General features: G+C 35.5%; 1 protein-coding gene across 2 annotated transcripts in view; it reads right to left on the bottom strand.

Annotated features, from left to right (window-relative positions):
• Positions 1–22,399, bottom strand: part of npr1a (natriuretic peptide receptor 1a) — a 237,606-nt gene extending 215,207 nt beyond the window's left edge. For both annotated transcript variants that reach the window (XM_073930933.1, XM_073930934.1), the window contains exon 1: positions 22,234–22,399. The gene's annotated coding sequence lies outside the window, so the exon portion shown is untranslated. The remainder of the gene's footprint in view (positions 1–22,233) is intronic.
• Positions 22,400–25,651: the final 3,252 nt, after the last annotated feature.

Genomic DNA, 25,651 nt, shown 5'->3' with positions numbered 1-25,651 from the left:
GGCCTATCTAACTGCACAAGTCGTACTCATATTCAAGTTTCCCATGGCAACCAGTATCAGCCAGTTGCCTTGTAACAAACCAGAAGTGATCAGATTTGCAGATAAACTCTACAAATGCCTTCCTGCTGTGTAATAATAATACTAAAAACAACTCCCGGAAAAATAACTAGATTGCTACATTTTCTGAAGGCCATTATGTTTTGCGGTATTGAGAACAAACATCATGTGATTGTTATGGTGGCTCACCCCAACATCTTTATGATAATTTGGACTCCAAATATGATTTCTCTGTTTCAATGGGGATTTTTTTTGTATTGGCCCTTTTCATATAAATAATATACAAAAATTTATCTATTTAATAGATTAAGTTAACAGATTTAAATGCATGTAAATGAAAGAATCTGTAAAAAGGTTTCACCTATGATGAAAATAATATTTTGTTAGCTGTTTGGACAGAACTGTGTGTAGGTATAGTGTTTCCACCACACCGTGACACAACGTGACATAGGAGTGTTATTGCCATGCCCACCAAATAATTGACAGCAGCATATTAACATGTCTCCCTAGTAATGCGTATAATCATATCAACAAGACAGGACGTATGCAAAGCAACTGGGATTAAAAGATCCGTTCAGCTCGCTTTGATCATCAATCATCATCAAAACAATCATCATCAGTGATCAAGAATGAGTTTTACAAGTCTAAAACGTTTCTAAAACAGTGCATGTTTGTAATGAATTACAGCAATTTTACCATATTTACTTCATCCCCACAGCCGTCAGTCAGTACAATTATAAAAGATGCTTCAATCCTGGTTTGTGGACATTAAATAAGGTTTATTTGGTACATTAACATAACCAATATCCATAGAGCAGTGGATATTAACATGTATCCTGTCATATTTGCCATGAAAAACAGAGCAAAGTTAAACAAGCATGCTGTGTGTGTGAGAGTGTATCCACGGTGTGTGTGTGCGTGAAATGGTTTGTGACTCATCATCGCAGAAAGGCTTGAATTAACTCCGAAACAAATACATCAAATAGTCATTAGGAAAGTTCTTACTGTAGTGTTTCTCACAAACATTATGCATGATCTGCTTCCTTTATGTCTGTCACAGTGTTGTTTATCTGACATAGTCGGAGATTGAGGCACACTCTAACAGGCAAGTGGGAATGGTGGGTAGGGAGAACTAGCATTAAAGGGACAGGCAACAAGAGCAGCTACATTGTGTTCAGAGCAGAAAATTTCAATGTTCTGAAAGGTATATAAAATAATCTGATGGGTGTTTTGAGCTGAAACTTTACAGACACATTCTGGAGACACAAAACAATTAAATATTGAAATAGGGGTAAAATAAGTGTCCTTTAATTTTTTTTTTTTTTACAAAAAAGGGCATTAATATCTTCTAGATAATACATTTTTTTAAATAATTAGGAAAAAAAAAAAAACTACCAGTTGTTACAGCCCAATTTCACGAGGAAACATTTTACATATTGTCAGAAAAATGGTAAATCGTAAAAATTGTATATTATCTTCTAAAATTAGGACTTTTTAAAATGGAGGCATGCCCTTAAATGCTAGCCATAAACCTACCCATCATATGGGGATGAGCAGCAAATCATACTAAAATGTACAAATTAGATCATAAAAATATTGGGTCATTCTCCATCTGCATAGTAAAGGCTGATTTATACTTCTGCATCAAACGCTGGCATATGCTACAGCGCTGACGCATAGCCCTTCGCCGTGGCCGTCGGCATCACTGACGTGCACCCCTCAAAAAATGTATCTACACGTCGGAACAACGCGTAGCGTAAGCTCTGTGATTGGTCGGCTTGGTAGCACTGACGAATCTGGGCGGGACCGAGAGTCGCGCGAATGGCGCGAGCGATTGTTTACAAGTGTGGAGTCCCGTGAAGGAGCTCCGGATGGAAAGTTTTGTTTTGTGTTTACCTCATAGTTAAAGTTGTTGCACGTCTGCCGGTTCCTGCCTCAAAATGAGCGAGTTTAAGTCGCTTGTACATCCAGAACGTGTTCAGGAAAAGCAAGACAGCAGCGAAGAAACTCGACACAGAGGACCATTTACACCTCACTGCCAACTAGCGTTTCGGAAGTGTTAATGCAGACCAACAGAGACAGCGCGCAGAAGTATAAATGCACAGCTACACGCGTTGCCTGCGCCGTGAGTAAAGCCGGTCACTTGACGCAGAAGTATAAACCAGGCTTTAAGCACCATCCAATGAGTTCTGAAGCTTTTGACTTAATATGAGCAAAAAGACATTGCCTGAAACACTTCAGATTTCATCCTGCTGCTTTTTTCAGCAGTCACATCATCAATAAATACAAGATAACCAGTTCTATTGACTGCATTACATGCCCATGCCCTGTCACTACTAACACCATGCTTCACTGCTTAGGATCATGAGCAGTTCCTTTTCTTCTCTGTACTCTTCTCTTCCCATCACTCTGGTACAAGTTGATCTTGATCTCATCTGTCCATAGGATGTTGTTCCAGCACTGTTTTAGAAATCTTATGCACATTTTTTAGAGCGCTAATCTGGCCTTCCTGTTTTTAAGGCTTACCAATGGTTTACATCTTGTAGTGAAACCTCTGTATGCACTCTAGTGTAGTGTTCTCTTGATTGTTGACTCTGACACACAGACGCCTACCTCCTGGAGAGTGTTCTTGATCTGGCCAATTGTTATGAAGAGTGTTTTCTTCACCAGGGAAAGAATTTGTTGGTCGTCCACCACAGTTGTTTTCCGTGGTCTTCCGAATCTTTTGGTGTCGCTGAGCTCACTGGTGCATTCTTTCTTTTTAAAAATGTTCCAAACAGTTGTTTTGGCCATGCCTAATATTTTTGCTATCTTTAATGGGTTTGTTTTGTTTTGTTTTTCAACCTAATGATGGCTTGCTTGACTGATAGTGACAGCTTTATGGATCTCATCTTGAGAGTTGACAGTAACAGATTCCAAATGCAAATAGTACACTTGAAACTCTGGACCTTTTATCTGCTCACTGTAATGAGGGAATAACACACACCTGTCATGGAACAGCTTAAAAGCCAATAGTCTAATTACTTGTGGACCTTTAAAAAGTGGGAGGCACATATGCAAACTGTTGTAATTCCTACAGCATTCACCTGATTTGGATGTAATTACCCTCAAATTAAAGCTAACACTGTACAGTTAAAGCACATCTTGTTCGTTTAATTGTAAATCAATTGTGTTGGTATAGAACCAAAAATGTTAGAATTGTGTCAGTGTCCAAATATTAATGGACCCTAGTATATTCACAATATTTTATTTAATTACACTAAAATGTCATAATTGTTCTAGTCAAATGCAAAATTATGACTTTTAAAGATCATTTTATTTGTGAAACTAAACTGTGTGATTTATTTTGAATTAAATCTAGTGACATTTTTCTATAATAAAAAATACATATTGTATCTCTAATAGTTTTCTCAATTCCCAGTCAAAAACCACAAGTCTTACTCATTAAAGACTGTTCTCAATAACACACCTAATTTGAAGCATCATTAACATTCAAAGCAAACACTTGGGTTTAATTAAATAATTTGATGTACCTTCATGTAAAAAGAAGTGTTGGGTGTAATTTAATGTTCTAATAAATATATCAAGTTCACCTTGAGTCATAAATGTGAGAAAAATCAGATCAGATTATTACTGCCTTAATGCTTCATTTTCAGAATTTCTAATCATACAGCTTGAGGAAGTAGTGACTATTGATTTATGCTGAATAGAGAATTAATGAATTGTGGCTGTGTCTATAGTGATATAATCTGATAAGTCAATGGCATGATTATGAGACAGAAACCTTGGTCTGACATAATTTTCCAGAAGGAACACGCATGAAGCCAATTCAAGTGAAATAAGAATGGATTTCTATGAAACAAAAATTACCATCGAAATTGAAAGATTTGTTAAGGACACAGTGTTCGATTGCTAGGCTCCAGTTTTATGGAAGTTTTAGCAAGGTTTTTGACTCTTGGTCCTGAAAAGAAAATGGCTGCATAAAAAAAGTATATTTCCATACTATATAGCACGCTAAAAACAGTATGCGAGCCGAGTAGAATGTGCAAAATTATAGAATTTGAAAAACAGAATACAAGAAGATCCCAGACGGCCTACTACTTCCAGCGAGATTCTGAAGTGCACATCCGATGGATGCTATTCTATCCTATAATGCTTTGCAAGAGAATTCATTTAATGGAGTGAAGCTGCAGTCACACTGGACTTTCCATTCATATGCACACAAATGGATCAGAGCGGAAGAGCAAGCTCATGCGACAAGTTTCACAGTTCGCTGCATTGCAAGTTCAAGCTTGGTGAACTCTGAACTGTGAAATCACATCACGTGACTGTGTGAGACCAATCGAAGATCAAAGCATGACCACTATGGACATACAACAGAATTTTGCATGCTCAAACTCTCGGTTGACTGAGGCATTAGGTGACACAACTGATGTGGGTATATAGATCATGACATCATACTACTCACATTTATACTGTATAGAATGTACTTTTGTTATGGTTTAGTATTAAATTAAAATTTTAATGCAGTAGCTACACGAGTAGTAGGCAAATTCAGACGCAGCCAATGATCTTCAGTCTTTAACTTCAGCTATCTCTAATACACCAGTTTTACACAAGCAAAAATACCTTAATTAGCTGCTTTACATGTGTTTAATTAGGGCAGGGCTATTCAATTGGTGGCCCGCAGGCTGAACTTAGACCCTGAGGAAATTTTTATGGCCCTCCAAATAGTGTGACCATCAAAAATAAATTAAGTTCTGTCAAAAAAACGGTCACTATACTTATGAAGTTATGTACATTTGTTCAATACAGCACGAGCTGCAGTTGAAGGCTGCGCAGAGCGCGAGTCACCTGACATTAAGCGAGTGGCGCGATCAGCTGAAATGCAGTGATATCGTTATTAGGGATGCAACCATTAGCCGATTTCACTATTAATCGCACTTTAATTCTTCACAGTTAATTAATCTTAAAGGCTTCTCAATGCTGTGTTTCTGTTGCACGGAACAAAACTGCTGCAAATAAATCAAGAAGTTTAATTGGCAACTATTCGCTAGTTTAAAGTTCCAAGCTTATACACCAAGGCTAATACGCACACACACTGGATTAACTATAACAGCGGGGTGTTCACATATTGCATCTTTTCCACAAGCAAGTTTATTTCCAATATAAGAATACATGCCAATATACATGCGCAAGTGGAGCGACGTCCAATAGACACCATCACATGCTGTAGCGTAGCTTTCAGTGCAATGTAAACAAAATATGTTCGACGAATTATTACAAATTATTAAAATTATGTACAGTATGAACACAGATGATAACAACAGTTCATTTAAATACCTAGCTAATATGAAGCTTAACTGTACATTAGACGTGATAACCGTAAAACCATGATTATTCTTCAGACTATATAATCGTACAACCAAAATCTATAATTGTTGCATCCCTAATTGTTATGCAGTTCAAAACATAACATAAGAATGAGTTTAAATGTAGATGAAGCCTACTTGAGCAATGCACTGCTTTTGTTGTGCTTTGAAATACAACATTTAAATGTTTGTAAAAAAAAAAAAAAAAGTCTTTTGTACAATGCAGTGATGTTACGTAGTTTCAAATCCAACATATTAGCATTTTAATGCAGAAAAATCAAACATGGGTGTCTTATGAGACAAAAATACAATGCATGGGCTCTTGTATGCTGTTGTGTCATCACTCATAGTGCAAGTCATATCTCTCCAGCCCCTCAGTTGGGATGCTTTTCATGAACTGGGCCCCATGACAAACTAATTGAAAAGCCCTGAATTAGGGTTTTAGTTCATCTGCAGAAAAGTCAACTGGATACCCCTGTCCTATCTCCTGAAGAATTCTCTAGCACTGTCCTACATGCACTTGCTGTCTTGCAGACATGCAATAGCCATTAAATGGATGTGTGCATTAAGTCCACAAGTGTGCAGGGTGTCCCTGTCATCCATTCACCATTCAGTAGGGTGTTAATGAGAGCCCCCTTCAAAGCCATTATTTGGCCTTGTTGCACACTTCTGCCAAGTCCACATTGGGGCCGATTCCCAAATGGATCAACGCATGTGCACTTGTGGTCTTGCTGATTTACAATAGCCGCTGATGTCCATGAAACCATAGGTTGTCCCATTTATCATTCCATAAAGGTGCTCGCAGGTTTCCCCTTTGTGGCCACAATGCACCTTTTTGCAGAGCTCACATCTACCCAACAGTCAAAGTGGGATTCTGTCACAGTGCAGACTCAGGGGAAGGCCACAAGGGTTTAAGGTGCGATCTTGGACCTGAGGTGAACTCTGCAGGGAACTTCTACCAAACAGTTGAAGTGTATTTATGAGACTTGTTTCTCTCAACTGACCCATTAAAGGACTATGGTGAGAACTATATTAGGACAGCTTTTGTGTTCATGCAGAAAGGCTTTGAGCATCTACCAGAAAATTTACTACCCATGACCGGAGGACAAATATTAAAGCAGTGACAGCCTCAGAAAAAAGTTAAGGCTGAAAGCAAAAGCTAGCACACCACACACAACGGGGAAGAATGAGATTTTTACATGTTGACAGTGTTACGGTTAGTGTTATGCTGGAAAATAATGCAAGCTACTCAAATTGATCCCTATTCTAATAAAACTGTTTAGCTCAGAACAAACAACATGGCAAAATTATTTATGTTTGATTGACATGGCTAAAATAAAGGATTTTTTTAAAGGGGTGGTCCACTATGATATCATATATTAAACTTTATTTGATGTGTAATGTAGCTGTGTGAACATAAACAACATCTCTGAATGTAATGCGCTCAAAGTTCAATGCAAGGGGAGACATTGGCTACAGAGTTAGCTAAGCAAAGCCTACAACAAACAAAGTTTGGCGACTTCAACAAAAATTCATCCGGGCTAGTGAGGTCACTTCAGCACTTCAGGTTACACGCATTCACCACGCACACATACCCTTCACAGCAAAGGGGTGTGGCCAGAGGCACTGTAATGTCATAGCAGAAAAAGCTAAAATGGCATCCAAACGCTGCTATTTCCACAGAGCTTGTTCTGTTTTTGTATTTGTGCATCTAAAGGACACGACACAAAGAGAGAAGTGCTTATCAGTTAATTTTAAATATGTTCCAGAGAACAAAAAAAAAAAAAAAAAAAAAATATATATATATATATAACTGGGAGAGATTCTGGAAGCTAGCTATATATATATATATATATATATATATATATATATATATATATATATATATATATATATATATATATATATATATATATATATATATATATATATAGCTAGCTTCCAGAATCTCTCCCAGTTCAGTGCTGGATTAGGCAAAAAACGTCTCTGTCTGTTTCTCTACCCAGGCGCTTTCCCTGCATTCTACATCTCAGATAATAAACTCGAAAGAGATATGTGAAAGTTTCGTATTACTTACACATGCTTATTCCAAATTTATGTAAAAGACATGTAACGCTTTGAGTTAGATAAAAACAATACAGGATAGCTCGCCTAACTCTTGTTGCAGCAAAAATCAATCAAAGCTCACACGGGTCACATCCCACATCTCGTGCTTTATTTTTCTGTCAACTGTATGTTACAGAAAAATAACTTAGTTCCAGCATCAGAGAAAAATAAATATAAACATCGGTCCTGCACACATGCGGTTCTCGTGTAACATGCGTCTACATACTGTTCACAAACACACGCACGCACACACATAAAATGGCGATTCTCTCTTAAAGGAGCCACACCCTATTTTCACTCATTACAGACACTTGTCAGATTTTATTTTAGAGAGCAGGCATGAGGTTCATCCTTTAATTTTCTGTCTGATTAAGGCTCAAACAGATACTGCTAACAGCTACTCTGATTTACACTATTTATACAGCAGAGGCTAAAATTCCTAAATGAACATCTTTCCAGTGTAAACTAATATTTTCATCAATATTGACAGCAATGAAGTCAATTACATTTTGCCAAAAAAATGACACATAGGGGCAATACCAAAGTAAATGAACAGCGCTCTCTGGCCTCTGCCCGCAAAAGCTACACCTAACATCTATATCTTTTTAAAAATTAGATAAATATTGATTGGCAGGATATACTCTGATTCTGAAGGAGTTTAAACGTAAACTCTTTAACCTTGATTGTTAAAAGACAGCGATTATTTACAGATATGATTCATGATGGGTTGAGATTGAATCCACAAGATGCTTTCCTAGACTCTTATTCTCCCTACCATTTATTCATAATATACAAAAAATTCAACATCTGACTAATGTTTTTACAGTAATAAATATTTTATTGTTGTGGTAGGATGTTAAAAAATATTTATCCATCCCAAATAAGTTGAGTTTTAAGTCACCTATTACACTTACACCTGATTTTCCCATTACAATACAGAATATTGGCATTTCGACTTGGAGATCAAGAGTAGTGTCGGAATTGGGTCACCTATTCGATGATGGCCAAATAAAATCATGACGAGTTAAGGCAGGAATTTATTCTTCCCAGTAAAGATTTTTATAAAATCCTGCAAATTCAGCACCTTTTAGAGTAAGAAGGTAAAGAAGGTAATATACAATTTGATTTTACTGCGATAGAAAAAACTGCTTTTTTCTTCATGTACGTTTAAAAAAATATCTCTGAATTATATACATTGCTGTTTAATACTGGTACTTCCAACATTGATTATTTAAGGATATTATGAGAAAAGGATTTGAGATCTATTTTTAGTGATGAGGAGTGGTTATCTGCCTGCTCAAATATCTATCCTAAAAGTACTTCAATTTTGGTTCATGAGCAAAATGATAAATGTATTCACAGGATTTATCTAACCCCAGTTCACCTCCATAGAATATTTCCCAATTGTTTCCAGCTATGATTCACATGTAAGTTAGACACTGGCACAGTGATGCATGTATTTTAGGGCCGTGACAAAATCAAAATGTACTGGAAAGAGATTCACAAAATGATTTTAAAAAATAATTAAAAAGACTTTATCTTTGTCCCCAAAGGTATACCTTCTGAATTGTACATCAGAACTGTGTCTTGATCATAACAAAGAATGTGTACTGAATTTTTGTATTCACTTGGCCAAAAAATGTATATTATTATTATTATCAACTGCACAGATACCTTCAGTCAATATGTGGCCGAGTCAGGCAACCAGACTCCTCTTCTTCTTCTTCTTCTTTGGCCTTAGTCCAGTATGGTTGTGGGGTCCAAACTTTTTTTCTAATCAACATCACTCATAAATTGATTCCAATATGCTATTGTATTTGCAACATCCTTCTGAGAAGGGCTTTTATTGATCTGTTATTATTCTTACAACTATAGGAAAAGCATATTTTATACCTTTTGAAGAGCCACTGGGTGAAAATTGTGGCAAAAACTGATCCAATCTGCTTTGTTGTACATATTTTAGAAGAGATTGAACCCAAAAACCATTGTAAATTCCTTTGGTGGTATAGGAAAATTATATTTTGTTAAGAATTTCTTGTATGTAAAGAGAAGACCATCTGAATTAAATAATTAGTCCACCAGTACAATTTTGTTCCAAATAAATTAACGGTGTGGCGAAAACTTGTGTTTGTAAATCAAATTCCATGCTAAAAAAGCTTGACGGTAAAATAAAGAAAGTTTCACAAGTATTTACAAAATTATAAGTAAGAAAAAACGTATGTCACCCAACTAGAATAAAATATGGAGGGGAATCATGGTACAGAGCATGCTTGTGGAGGCCAAATGCTTTACTGGTGACATGGAGCTGATCCGCAAATCACAGCTGACCAATCAGAGCCTCTTGTGGAAGGGCCTTTTAGAGGGACTAGGAAATATGACATTTTCATGTTAGCTAAGTAGCTGTATATAATCAAAGTAAGATATATGAAAAAACATGTGATTTTTTTTTTCAAATGAAGCCTGAGCACTCTTTTGCACACTGTTTTGCATCTTATAAACACAACGAGCATTACAAATACCCTCTGGACCACTACTTTACTACCTACTAATATAACATTTTGTGATTTCCAACTGCATTAGAGGTTAAGGACATGCACAGTCCATGGAAAATGCATTAAGGTTATGAGGGTGGTCAAAATGCTTTTTATATGCATCTTTGTTGGATGAAGATGTCAAAAGGATGTGCTTTATTAAGTATTACCATTACAAATATGCCTGTCTTCCTCATTATACTATGACATAAAGAAAGCATTGCCAAATTCCGTTACACAGACAAGTGCAGCGACCGTCTCATGGAAAAATCCTTATTCATCTATTTGATTTGCAGGATGAGGTGAGAACAGTTTTCATGGATTTGTAGTCCAATCTTGTAAACCGCCTCTATGATTTTAGCTGGCTCTGCAAGTCGACCTACTTGGATGACATTTTCAGCTACTTGGTTTGGCTTTAAAGCATTCTCCATAACGCATGCTGTAATACAAAATCCAATCTACTTAGATAGAAGGGCATAGCCAAAGATGAGCCCTTTAAAACTTAATATGTTGAAAAAAATAATCATTCTGCTGTAGGCCTGCTATTATCGCCTTCAGTTTTACAAATTTCAGCTGCAGAACTTCTTGCCTCATCCTGTATCACTACACAGTGGGATATAAAGTCCCCTTGCTTGCCAGTAAAGATGTCATCGTGGATCTCAGTTCCAGATAACCATGACTTTACGAAATCCTCTGATATGGGGGTATAAAAGCTGCCTCTGTGAGATGTTTGGGTGGTTGCTAGAGTGATGTTTCCATCTGGCAAAAACACATTTCTGCTCATTTATTAGTAACTCTCAGCTCCATTCGGCCTGTCCTTGCTATTTGCCAACAGTACCTTCAGACATCATTATTCCTACAAGAGGCAGCATGACAGAAAAATGCAGTGGAAAAGGCTCGGCTGCTCATTTGTGGAACTTGAATTGGCCTTTTTTCCACTCAGGCTAAAACTGAGAACATCATTTCTTTAATGAAAATACTTTTGTTTATGATATAGGGCTGTTGAATGCTTGAATCTGATTGGCTGATAAACATTCATAAGTGTGTACTTTGAGGAAATTGTAGAGCTAAAGTATTTTCAATTTCCAATGTAAAACTCAGTGGTGTGAAATAACAAATTACAAATACTCAAATGACTGTAACTGAGTATTTTCTATTCTCAGTTGTACTAAATTGTACTAAGTAAAATTAAAAATGTGTACTTTTACTTTCCCTTGAGTAGATTTTAGTGAAGAATTGGTACTTTTACTCCACTACTTTCCTTTAATCTGCAGTCACTACTTTATTTTTTCTTGTCTATGGAGATTTAAAAAATCCGTTCTGTGATTCCTGTTTAATTAAATCGCACATAAAAGATAAATCGCATCATCGTGAACTACCTCAAGACATGGGCAATTTATAATTGCAGCAAACTGTTTGGAAGCATTAAAAGTGTCCAAGAAGATGCCCAAAATAATTACAAGCAATGAGCCAGAGACTGTTTAGATGCATGTCACTGATGAGAAAATGACAGATGTTTACTGTATGATGACCACAATGGCCTCAAACACCCAACAGGCACAAGACATCTACATGACGCCAGATTGCCATTGTACCCCAAAGTCTTGGGGATGTTGCATTTTGTTGGGAAATGAAAATCGGGATAACATCAGAACCCAATGTCAGGCCCACGCCAATGTCCAACGTTCAACCTGAAATTAAACAAGTATCAACATCTATTAATGTTACAGCTTGATGTTGTGTGGACATTACCACTATGATGTCATGTTGGATTTTGGTTGCCATACCTGATGAATAAATGTCAGTATTTGATGTCAATATGATGATTTAGGATGTTGGCTCAATGTTGGATTTTGGTCACTTTCTAAAACAACCTAAAATCAACGTCATTTGATGTCGTTATTGGACATCAAAATAACGTTGTCCTTAGACGCTGGCTAGACATTGAATTTTGGTCACCTAACATCACAATCTAAATTTAACCTAATATTAACATCTTATGATGTTGTGTGGCTGCTGGGCAATAACTACTGTAAATGCACTACAGAATGTTACATTTACACGCATCCACAAATTGCATGTAAACACATCAGCTTTTTACAGCGTAATACTCACTACTCTTGAGTACTTTTGAAAGGTCTACCTTTTACTCATGCTTTTAGTAATACAACAGATACTTTTAATTTACTTGCACTACATTTTTTGGCAAATAATGGTACTTTTACTTAAGTACTTTTCAGTATTCTTTCCACCACTGATAAAACTATATCACTACTCTGAATGATTTCACTTATTTTATAACCTATATTAGGCAAGGGGTGAGGTTTACCATTGTTTGGCGTTTAAAAACTGTCAAAAATTTTCTGTTATAAGATTCCTATGGTATATGTAAGGTTTTTTGTATGTGTTTTTTAACAACTATTTAATTAAGACTTTTAGGGTGCCAAGAAAATGACCCTCCATATCAAAATCAACTGGTCAGCCCACGATTCAGCAAACATTTAAAAAAATGGCTTATAAACCAACATCCAAGCCTGCTCTAGACCTCAACAGTGTAATGGCTTTACTTTATATCCAAACAAAAGGAAGATACCCATGCCTTTTTAAATTGTAAAAAAATATGTGTTTTTTAAGCTAATACAGAAAGAAGAGGTCAATTATTTAATTTGATTATTTAGCTGGACATGTTTACTGTTGCAAAATATTTTAAATGTTTCTTAAAATTATATATTTTGTGTTTTTTGGGGAATGTTGTTTTTTACCAAGACATTTACAAAAATATATATTTTAGAGCAGTAATAACAATATTGTGAAACCGTGACATTTTTATCCAGGGATATCACACTGTCAAAATCTTAAACCAGCCCTTGCCTAGCCTATAACAAAAAAATCTAATTAAAAAAGGCTTTGGATGAGATGTGAAAATAGTCCTACACGGATTAAACTGGTTTGAGAAAACAATCCCTGAAAAAGTCTGGAAATACAACATCTGAACTATGTCTTTAGGTGTGGTAACCATAATTTAAGCAAAATAATTGGATCCACAACAAGAGCCTCATCTAAACAAGAAAAACAGAACTGAGCTGCAAATAAAACTGCCAAATCCGGACATGACCCAAAGAACAAAGCAAACACAAGGGCTTAAGTACACATGGAAGATTAACTCAAGACACAGGGGGAACCAATCAAAGACTAACAAAAATTGACTAAATAAGGAATATTGAATCTGAGCAAACTGCTGCACATGCATGAATTTTGCATGCATTTTTGATCTGAAGTCAATTTTTGTAAACCTTTTGATCACAAGTTTGACCTGTTCACTGATAGCCGATTTATGGCCACTGCATTCTCCAATGAAATTCAGGTAGTGTCATAAGAATTGAGGCACAAACCTACAGTCAGTCAAATAATCAATAAAACACAGAGTCCTCTTGTCCACACGCATCATCTTCATTTCTCCAATTTTCTTTTCGTGACTAGCCATGATCGAAATTGAACATGAACATGGCTCAATGCCGCTGAATGTGTCATAGATTGATAATATAAAAACTCTGTAGGGGTCTTCTCGCTTGGGTCCATTTGTAATGAACACTGACTGTTGTACAGTCTGGCATGAATGAAAACTGAAATCCTGCAGAGTGACATGCAAAGCTGGAAACATGTTCTTATAATGTGATAAACAACAAGCGCAAAGGACTATTATAAACCATACAGTGTGAACCTGGCCTAATGGTTTACAAAAAAGCTCAAGGAAGGAACACCACTAAAAAAATATATTACAATATAACCTATTTAAAATTAAAACATACAGAAAGTCTAATCAATGAGGCTAAAAGCAGTAACAGTCAAACTTTGTGCATTGCTACACTGATTAGAAGAAACCAGCAAGTCTCCAACTGTTGATTATTGCTCTCCTTGGGGAAATGATGAATAATTAAATTAAAAATGTTGATGTGTTGATGTCAGAAGCAGAAAAAAATGTAGCAACACGCATCTGAATGATTAAGATGTGCAAGTGACTTAAAATAAAGACTGAAGACTAAAGACTATCTTGGTCTAGTGCCATATTTTTTCTGAAAATGATTTCAGATTTGCATGTTTCAAGTCTACTACCCCTGAGTCAAGTGCAGGGGTGTCCAATTCTGTCCTGAAGTACCAGTTTCCTGCATATTGTAGTTCCAAGTTTTAAAAAGGAACAACTTATCAATTTTTAAGCTTCCTTAAGGATTTTCGCAAATGTGTGAAACATTTTTTTTAGCATTCTTAAGCAACCCCTGACAAAAAAAAACTAAGCTGAAGTGAGTGCTTACTTCATCTTACAAAAAAAAAAAAAAACCCTGTTACTCATTACTCAACCAAACACTTTCAGTAAATAAGAAAATCACTGCAAAAATATTTGCATGATGCTACACCCACACCACTAGGTGTCAGTACCTGTCATACTGGCCAGAGAAGTACACAAATTTGTTGTTTAACTGTTTGTCAACACAATTATTTAATCAGCCAATCCCTTGGCATAAACTTAATGTACTGTATGTAGGCATATCCGCTTGTTAAGTGTGACGTCACATGGAGCGGCTTCCAGGTCCAAGCACTCTATTCAACTGAATGGGGAGATTCATGAAATGGTAATAATAAATGTTTACAAAGCGATTTAATACTTTCGAAAGTCACGATCGCAATATATATGTCCATGCCTAATATCCGATGGCCAGAAAGTGATTCATTGTTTTATAAATTGTTAAAATTTTGGTATTTGTTATGCAGCAAGCCCAGAGATTGTTGTGTACACTATGACTTTAAGTAAAATTAACTTTAACGTGTGATAGGAATAAAAAGTGATCATAAACGAATGATTTCTCCACTCAAGTGAATGGCGGCTTGGACCCGGAAACAGTATTACATACGTCACAAACACGTCACCACTTAACAAGCTGATAGACTGGAGGAACTATGACGTCAATTTGAATACAAAAACCCGGAAGCGAGTTTGCATTTTAGCAGTTCCGGTTCCCTCGTCCCAAAGTCAATGGTTTTTTTTCAATGGGGTATCAGTAAAATCGCTTAAATAAGGTTCGTGGCCAACACAAACTCAAAATACTTTCATGTTTTGTTCTATGACATAAAACACATCAGTTACAGCACACTCTTAAATTTTTAAATCGGTTATGCTTCTTTAAAAAGACGGTTGCTATCAAGTTGAAATTCAGATTGTGTGCAGATAATTCCTTCACTTGTAAAGGCTGTCGAGACAGATTAATTTGTTGATCATTTATTTTAATAAACAATATTATGAAGATACTGCTTTCTAGTGCAGCCTGTCTCTTTCCTTCTCTCAGTAATGCAAACGTATGAATAAATGTGTAAAAAAAAATACATGCATGTTAACTGTCATTTTAATGTGATCAAGTGATTTTTCCTCGGGTTTTTCTTCTTCATCTGAACACATTTAACTCTGTCATAACTGCAATATTTACACTCCTCCGTAAAATGTACAGCATGTGACTGTATGGGCTGCTTTTCAGTGTATTTTGTGACAAAAAAGGAATATTGAATGTTGCTCTGTGTCCATGATGATGGAACTTGCAGGCATTTGATAGACTTGTTTCTCACGCCTCATTTCTGTCGTCTGTTAAGGTAAGCAGGTTGTGTGCACACGAGCAATACACTTATTTAAATATGTCTTATGATAATACTATGTAGGCAGATTTATACAAACAGTTTTAAAACTTTTAGAACAACCGTAAAGCAACACAGATGTATTTCCCACGTAAAAATGATCCAAAAGGCACATAGGTCTATGTGTTTTTGCGTATTTATTTGTTTATAATATATACCGTGGATTATAATATAATAAACAGAGAGATTAACTCTTTGTCATGGAAATTATTTCTAAAAAATAAGCTTGAAAAGTTGCCTGTAGCAGGGTGGTGTTGACGTCACAGGCAAGCGCCCCGAGGGCTCTGTAGTCCGTATATAGCCTAATGTTAGCTTTTTTAATTCTTGCGTTTGTATTTAAGATCCAAAAGTGCTCAAAGTTGTATTTTCGTGTGAGGATTATCCGGCTGGACAAAACGTGTAAGTGTAATGAACAGTGTTTGAACACAGAGCTTATTATTTGCAATCTTCGAAAAGCCTATGGAAAATCCCATAGGGATTTTCACGAGGGAACCAGTTTTATGCTAGCAGCCGATTAGCCTACAAAGTGACATCATAGTTCCTCCACTCTATAGATATTAGCCCCTTTTACACATACAGCCTTTCCGAAAAATTGCCGGTAAAAAGGGATCATGTGTGAACAGGCGCTTTTTGAAAATACCGGAAAATTGGTTCTGGCAATTTTCCATAAAGAGAAGTTGTAACATTACAGTTAATCTCCCGGAAGGCTGCTTTGTGTGAATGCTAAAGGAAAAATTGCAGGAAAGCAAAAGGAAAACCTAAAACATGAACAAAGTGCCATGTTTAACTATTATCATCACCTTTTGGACTATTATGAACTCGGAAAAACGGAATTACTTTTTAACAAGAGGTTACACATGCAGGTGAATATTGAAGATACAGACGAGAGGTTTGCACTGACTGTTGGCTATATGTTACGTGTTGTTTTCTAAGCTAAATCAGGTCTAAATGTATGCTGTATGTAATTTGTCTGTAATCTGTAACCTATTGGAGACTGTAAGGGGCTGTATGCATTCATAAATGTTGCATTTATTTATTTATTTTATATAATTGTAGACATTACAGTAGACTGTTTTGCACTATAATTGATCTGCAGTTATAATCAAATCCATAGAAAGTTTAGTAATGATCATTTATACGCAAGTATTTTTGTGTATTAAGCATCTGTTTTTCTCATATAATATGTGAACCACTCAGTGGAAATGGGCCATAAATAAAAGTGAAACCATCAAAAGAATGACGGACCCCCCTCATGTTTAATACAAGTGCAGCCGTTTAGCACTCATTTCTGGTTAGTGATGGCAGAATGTAATGTATTTTGAAATGAATGTGTTAATGATCTTTTCCGGAAAAATTCTGGAACGTCCTTGCCTGCGTGAACAGCACATATTTTGATCTACTGGTAAAGTCGTTCTAGAAATTTTCTAGTTATTTACCGGTATTACTCTGTGTAAAGGGCTATTGCAAAGGTGATTTAGGTGGCTTTCAACATGGTATATCAGAAGTATCCCAGAAACTTGCAATTTTCAATCTGAAAAGGAGAAAAGAAACAGTGAGTGGTGGTTCTGTAGGGAAATGATTTGTCGATGCCAGTAGTCAGAGGAGAATGCCCAGATTGGTTCCAGCAAATAGAAAAACAACAGTAACTCAGAGAGAAAGAGCATATCGGTGGCACTCCTGTCATCTAAGAATAAGACACCGAGACCATTCACAGAGGCGCACCAAACCAGGACAACAGAAGATTGGAAAAAAGGCTGCCTGCTCTACTGTTCATGATTATGCTGTGATATTTGGATGATAGAGTCAGAACGGGGGAAACATAAAACCACGGATGCTATCGGTATAGTTTAGTCTGGTGTTGGTGCTGTAATAGTGGGGAATATTCTCCTGGTCCTGACCCACTTTGGCTCCCTTAAACACCAAGAAGGCAATATTAAACACCACAGCCTACATAAGAATTTTCCCTGATAGAGTCCATCCCTTTATGACTACAGCATTCCTTGTGATGGCTACTCACATCTAAACAAGCACACATACAGTGTCTCATAAGGTTTTTATACTCGATAGCAATAAAGAAAAAAAAAGAGTTGCTACAACAAAGTAACTTTTGAGTCACTTTTTCTCTTACCCTTCAGAGGGATTTTTATTAGCTTTCAGCCGATGGCAGTAAATGTTTATAAGGCACTGTGACTAGACAATGCCGTACACACAGAAAACACAAAGACGTGATGTAATTAGTGTATTTGTTTGCTCATTGTGATTCCTGGCATGTGGCTCTAGTTAAGATCTGTTTGTCTTTGTATTTGTCCTTGCCTTGTATTTTTATTTAGATTTCATCTGGACACAGTTAAGCCAAAAAGTTTGGCCATGCATATAAGAGGCTTTAGTTAGTAGCAACTGCTAAGGCAACCTTTGCTATTACTCTTCTTCATAGGGAAAAGGATTTAAATACAAAAGCCTATAAATACAGTTTTTCCCCCCAAAAGGACACAATACCTCAAGTCATAAAGCTTGTAACACTAGAGGTGTACAGTAGAAAACACACACACACACATATACAGTGGGGGAAATTAGTATGCAACACGTTACCATTTTTATCAGAAAACATATTTCTAATTATATATCTGATTCTACAGCTTGGTTTTCTTTTTCTGAAACTATTTGAGAGTTTCCTTGACTGTGTTTTTGGATCATTGTCTTGCTGAAATGTCCACACTGGTTTCATCTTCATCATACTGCTAATGTAGATGTTGGACTAAAGCAGTTAATATTCATTTACAATGCCAAAGGGCAGAGGATTGCTGAAGAACTCCTGGGAGATTTCAGCTGCTGTCTGTCTGGACATTCACTGCCTTTTTACACCTCTTTCTTCATGTGTTCAATATTTTTTCCTGTGTCATTTTGTTACACATAACTTTATTTGTGAACTAATTAGTTTTCTTTTCTTATATATATGTAAATTTCTTTGGATGTTATCAACATCCAGTGAAAATTTCAAGTGAACAGCACCTTTAAAAATAAGTTTTCTGAGAAAAATTGTGACATGTTGAAGATTTACAGTTGAAGTCAGAATTATTAGCCCCCTTTTGATTTTTATTTTCTTTTTTAAATATTTTCCAAATGATGTTTAACAGAGCAATGACATTTTTACAGTATGTCTGATAATATTTTTTTTCTTCTGGAGAAAGTCTTATTTGTTTTATTTCTGCTAAAATAAAAGTAGTTATTAATTTTTTAAAAGCATTTTTGAGGCAATATTATTTAAGATATTTTTTTTCGATAGTCTACAGAACAAACCATCATCATACAATAACTTGCCTAATTACCCTAACCTGGCTAGTTCACCTTATTAACCTAGTTAAGCCTTTAAATGTCACTTTAAGCTGTATAGAAGTGTCTTGAAAAATATCAAGTAAAATATTATTTACCGTCATCATAGCAAAGACAAAATAAATCTGTTACTAGAAATAAGTTTTTAAAACTATTATGCTTAGAAATGTGCTGAAACAATCTTCCCTCCATTAAACAGAAATTGGGGAAAAAAATAAACATGGGCGCTAATAATACAGGGGGCTAATAATTCTGACTTCAACTGTACATTCCTCACTGTATATACATACAGTAAATATAATTTAATTTTTGAAAAAGATTTTTCTAGGCTTCATGCTTGCTGTCACAGATCATAAAAGGCAAAATCACCCTATATATACTGAAGGAGGATCTGAGTCACAACAGAGTCTAGAAAACCACTGGCAACACAAGCAGCTGCAAAGAAACTTAAAAAAAAAACTAAAACAACTTGCTAAAAAAAAATCTGAACACCCTAGCAACCACAGAGAACTGTACTAAAAACAGCAACCCAATATGGTCATGTAAAAGTCCCCTAAATTATTAACATTTATCAACTTTTTTTTACATGATCAAAACTGAAAAAGACAACCCCCTATGTTTCCTCCTGCCTCTCAAATCTCTTAATAGTTTTGGTAATTGTATTTGGTAATTGTAGTTTACAGGACTTTTTGCTTACTAAAAAATCTTTAATGCATTGAAATAATATTTACAAATATGAAAAGCAAAGTTCTTCTTAAATAAAATGCTTTGAACCGAATTTAAAAAAAAATATTATTTAATAATTTTATTGATATGCTTTTAAACAAGACGTCTGTTAAAACTGATTTATATTGCAAGGTATAAGAGTTTGCACATCTGTGGAATAAAAACACATGCATCCCTACACCAACATGTAGACATTTTTTCCACTGTGGCACAGTTGGAAATATATCTCACAGACTTAACAAATCTAACTACAGACTAACATCTCACCTTTTGGCTAATGGCATCATGTTCTCAACAATCTTATAAACTGTAAATATTTCACCAGAAGCTCACTAAGAAGTGAACATAATATTTATAATTACACATTAAATTAAGCAATAAAAAATAGAAATATATGATTGGAATTATAAACTTATATTATTATTTTGTTTAACATTTCCAATGACCAATTCCAGGAACAGGCTGGGATGGACAAGCTTTATCATCAATAATACACAATCAAGTATGACGAACATTTTGTCACAATTCACATAGAGCTGGGCTGCTACTATACTTTCATCCTCCTACAGCATCCTCTGTACTCATGTATGAAAGTGACTTGCTTTCATTATCCACAATCAGTGCATGTCACGTAGACTCTTTGATGTGGACAAATACACTTGAAAAAAGCAATAGCTGTACAGTGACTCATTTCTTTAGGCTAATTTACTATGATTGCCTGAGCTGTTTCTCAGTGTGTGGTGGAACCCACTCCACAAATTACATTGGCACGCTGTATAGTATTGTGTGGCAAATAGCAATATTGACCAAAGAAATAGAAAAATAAATCTCAGTGTTTTGGAGATTTCTTTTCTGCAATGATAATTAAGCAATATTGTGCAGCATATATTTTGGGCTATTTGTGAAATAAAGAAATTATTAAGAAAAATCACTTTAAAACTGTCAGTTTCTGTCACTGAATCATTTATTCATGACTAAGTTGGAAAAGAAGCAAGTGTATGGACCACTGATGCTTACTTAATTAAAAAAATAATAATTTAACAGATAAAAACAGATTAATTTAGAAAGTAAAAGTGGTGGAAAGAGTACTGAAGATCATACTTAAGTAAAAGTACCATTGCTTGCTCAAAAATGAAGTGGTGAGTAGTGAGTATTACACTGTAAAAAGCTGACGTGTTTACATGACATTTGTACAAGTGTGTGTGTGTGTGTGTGTGTGTGTGTGTGTGTGTGTGTGTGTGTGTGTGTGTGTGTGTAAACGTATAATTCTGTAGAACATTTAGTGATTTTTTTCATTTCATTTCACGATATAGTCAACATTCATCATACAGTTAACATCCATCGTCATCCCGCCAGTGACATGTAATCTAAACATGCAGTCTCTCTTCGTCATTACGTGTATTGATTTTGGACATCTTCTTGGACACTTTTAAAGCTTCCAAACAGCTAGTTGCATTTATAAATTGCCCATTCCTTGAGGTAGTTCAGTATGATGCGATTTATCTTCTTTGTGTGATTTGATTGGACAGGAATCACAGGACTGATTTTTCTAATCCCCACAGACAAGAAAAAAATAAAGTAGTGACTGCAGGTTGAAGGAAAGTAGTGGAGTAAAGTTAATAATACTGTGCTAAAAATGTACTCAAGGGAAAGTAGAAGTACACACTTTTAAAACTGCTTACTAAATTACAATTTCTGAATAAAACTTCTCAATTAAACTTTACACCACTGGAAAGTAAACATTACAGTGTTACTTTGAGATGCACTGTACAGATGTTATGTTCTGTCTTCATTTATTTGGCAAAGAAAGAAAAAAAACGTATTTGAGAAGTCACTCCAGGTCAACTTGCTTGTTGAATTGTTGTAAATTTTAAATTGATTGCATTTTACACCTTAAATAAATATATAAAAGAACAAAACCCAAACGGATTTTTGCTTTTGCAACTATAATTATAAAATCATTCTTATTAGCTTCTGCACCCATTATAAGCCTACTGCTTTAAGTTAAATTCAATATCAAGAGCCAATTACAATTAGAGTGAGAAGCTAAACTCTCACTGAAAATTCAAAAAGACATGGCATAGTTTAGCAGTAACACCACAGGAAAAAAAATAACTTTCATCATTAAAATAGCTCTTTTAAAAACTTTGTAAAATATCTAAATAGCCTTTACAATAGTCAATATGAAATACTTTGGTTAATAACATATTATTTTGGTTAATAACTACAATAATTTACCACAAAAGGTGTTCAAACAGATGGTAGGTTAATGGTAAAAATAGCTTAACAATACTAAACAAAACAAAAACAAACAAACAATACTTCAAACACTACCATATGTATGGAGTCAAATGTAATATTATACAATGTAAATAATAAAATGATTACTGAATAAGGGTGAATGTTGGCGAAGTATTGTAACGTTAGCCTACCGTTGGAAGTTTGTAGTTTCTACTGGGATGAATGACGTGAGCGCCACTGTCTGCACTCCATGAGTTAGTTGTCGTGTCGTGTAGTTGAACTTCTGTGCAGCTCCTGGTCCATGTCGTAAATGGCGCCGCCACATTTATACAACTCATGTTTTACTAAAAACAAGCCATTTTCATCAAAATGTCTATAGTGTTTATTACAATCAGATGCAACGTGATTAGAGATAACGCACTCGGTAGCGTTGGGTTCATGGCCACGCCCACTCAAATATCATTGGTACAAAATCTCACTTCGGAGAAAGCAAGAGCATAGCAAACAAAACTAATTTTAAAGAAATTTTGAAAGATAAAAAAAAATTAAAGAAATCAGATTTAGTGTACAACTCATCTGAAATAAATAAATGCATGAATGAAAAAAAAAAATAAACAAATAAATAATTGAACTTGTGGAAATTGTAAATTAATATCTCAATATCTTAGCTTGTTTCTGCGTTTTTATTTCACCTTTTCCTCACATTTACAACAAAAGTTGTATCAACAACAAAATCTATCTATCTATCTATCTATCTATCTATCTATCTATCTATCTATCTATCTATCTATCTATCTATCTATCTATCTATCTATCTATCTATCTATCTATCTATCTACCTGTCTGTCTGTCTGTCTGTCTGTCTGTCTGTCTGTCTGTCTGTCTGTCTGTCTGAAACACTGGCCAATTTATTGTTAGAGATTTCATAATTAATTTTTCATTGATTGCATATTCCACCAACAAAAGCAAAGTGTGAAGATTTAATTAGCAAAGTATTAATAAAACATTTTTGCTTAAAATATTACAATGCACACAACATTGTGGGTGACATATCAGACTTCAAGAGAAGACAAATTGTTGGTGCACATCTTGCTGGTGCATCTGTGACCAAGGCACCAAGTCTTTGTTATGTAGCAACGGTATCCAGGCTAATGTCAGCATAGCACCAAGAAGGACGAACCACATCAAACAGGATTAACTGTGGACCAGGATGTCTGGGTGCCTTTGGATTAAATGCAAAAAACATAAAAACCACAGCTGCCCAACTCACAGCAGAATAAAACGCACAGCTGCCCAACTCACTGCACCTCAACTCTCACGTTTTGACCAAAACGGTTCATTGGGAGCTCCCTGCACAGGGTCAATATACATGGCCAGGCTGCCAAATGGGCACACTGGCAAGGACTTCCAAACCATTGGAGGATCGTCTGTAACCAATGGTTCAAACTATGTATCCTGTCAATGGAGAAAGTGATTTGATGAGCATGAGTGTGAAGTTGAACATCTCCCATGGCCTGCACAGTCACCAGATCTCTAAATATTATTTAGCCCCTTTGGAGTGTTTTGGAGAAGCGAGTCAGGAAACCTTTTCCTCCACCAGCATCCCGTAGTAACTTGGCCATTACTAAATGAATGCCTCAAAATCCCTCTGGCCACTGTGCAGGACTTGTATCTGTCATTCCCAAGAGGTATTGATGCTGTTTTGGCCACAAAAATTGGCCCTACATAACAATGAATTGCTGTGGTCTAAAACCAGGTGCTTCAGTTTCACTGTCCTACATCTATCTGCCTGTCTTTCTGTCTATAAAATGATAGCACATGATAATATAAAAACCTGTTTTACATTTTGATATGCATTTAATATTATTTATATGCTTCCTGCTGCCCTCAGATGATGTGGTCCGAAATCAAACCCTGGTCCCAAACAGAAGGCAAATGTGCTATAACAAAAATAATGAACTTTTGGCTAACCGGGAGCCCATCTGCTCACTACAGGAGGGTAATTGGGCTGATCTGGTCCTGTAAACATTGCGAACAAGACCAGCATAAATGTCTGGTTAGAGGCAATTCAGGTCCAAGCAGGCGCATTTTATGTTTATAGAGCCTCTGCAGATCCTCTTTATTGAATCAAATGTTTTTAGTGTCAACCCATCCATATTACACTGAGCTTAAGCAGAGACTATGTGGAGGTCACTAACAGAAACACAGTGGCCTTCTAGAAAGATTATGGACGACAAATACCCACAAATTCATAATTAAGCATTGTTTGCTAATTCGCATTGCTTACAGTGGGTGCACCATTATATTTTTGAATTAACTTAAGCTTTTGTGGTTGTCATTGTTGTGATTGTGAGATTGGATCTGAAAACTACCGTGCTTTGTTTGTGGAGGGTGCAGACAAAATTATTGACATTTTAATTAAAGCAAAACATTAAGAAAAGCATCCGAACTAGCAAAGCATACAGGTGATGATGATTTTGGAGCATTGGCGCCGCCTGCAGTCTGAAAGTGAACTCGTATATTTACATTTACAGACGAATACAACTCATGAGAAATGATGAATAAACAACTTATTCATGAATTATCTGTTTTATAAGTCTGCCATTATAGGTACTAGGTTTTTTTTTTTTACTTTTTACTCTAATTCATGTTAATTCATACACTCAGTACAGGACTTTTGCTGCTTGTTTAAACTTGTTTAAAATGAGTTAATTTTTTTAACAATTGTTTTGCCACAAATTAAGAACTCTGATGTCAATTTTCAAAACTCTAGACACAAAATATACATCCATCGGCAATATTACACATGTTTGCAAAAGTCTTAACTCTGTTTTCAAATGCTTGCATACAATACACACAAGATAAAGATCATTTGTTCATTAAATTAAAATCACCTTTTTAAGTTGAACATCAAATTGATCCCATTTTGAAAAATGCAACTCAATATTACATTTGAAATAACTGACTATTCATTCAATTAACATGATGTAACTTTCAACTACAAGCACTCAAAATGATAAATAAGTGTTGCATTACTCTTGATGCATAGAAAATGATGAACAATATTACATTTTTAGATTACAAAGGTTTCAGGATATCAAATGACATCAGTTACCAAGATGACCCAACTGGACTACATTATTTATAGATATCATTCTTATTCATCCTCATTTCATATGGTGTCTATGTTGCATGTACCTATATATGTACTAACATACAATGTTGTCATACTTGACAATACTGTTTTCATTACTGTATGCAAAAAAGTCCAATCACAGCAAACCAATAAGGCCTGGATTCACATTGACAGAAGTTTTTTTTCATGATTCTTGAGTAATAAAAACACCATTGTGATGTGAAGTAGAGCCTGTGGCCATCTCCAGAACACCAGACTGATGGAAACACAGATCCTCAAAAAAGAAATCTGATATATGGATATATATACAAATTACATATGTGACAATGACATACTTGTTCATATGTACTTCATATACATAAAATATTTGTCATACATGTGCATTTTTAGTACGTGAATATATTACATATTATATTCTATATTTTACCTACATATACAGCTGAAGTCAGAATTATTAGCCCCTCTTTGAATTA

The sequence above is a fragment of the Danio rerio genome, chromosome 19, assembly GCF_049306965.1.
Source record: "Danio rerio strain Tuebingen ecotype United States chromosome 19, GRCz12tu, whole genome shotgun sequence".
Taxonomy (NCBI): Eukaryota; Metazoa; Chordata; class Actinopteri; order Cypriniformes; family Danionidae; genus Danio; species Danio rerio.
The sequence above is the reverse complement of the archived record's forward strand: the minus strand, read 5'-3'. Positions and strand labels throughout refer to the sequence as shown.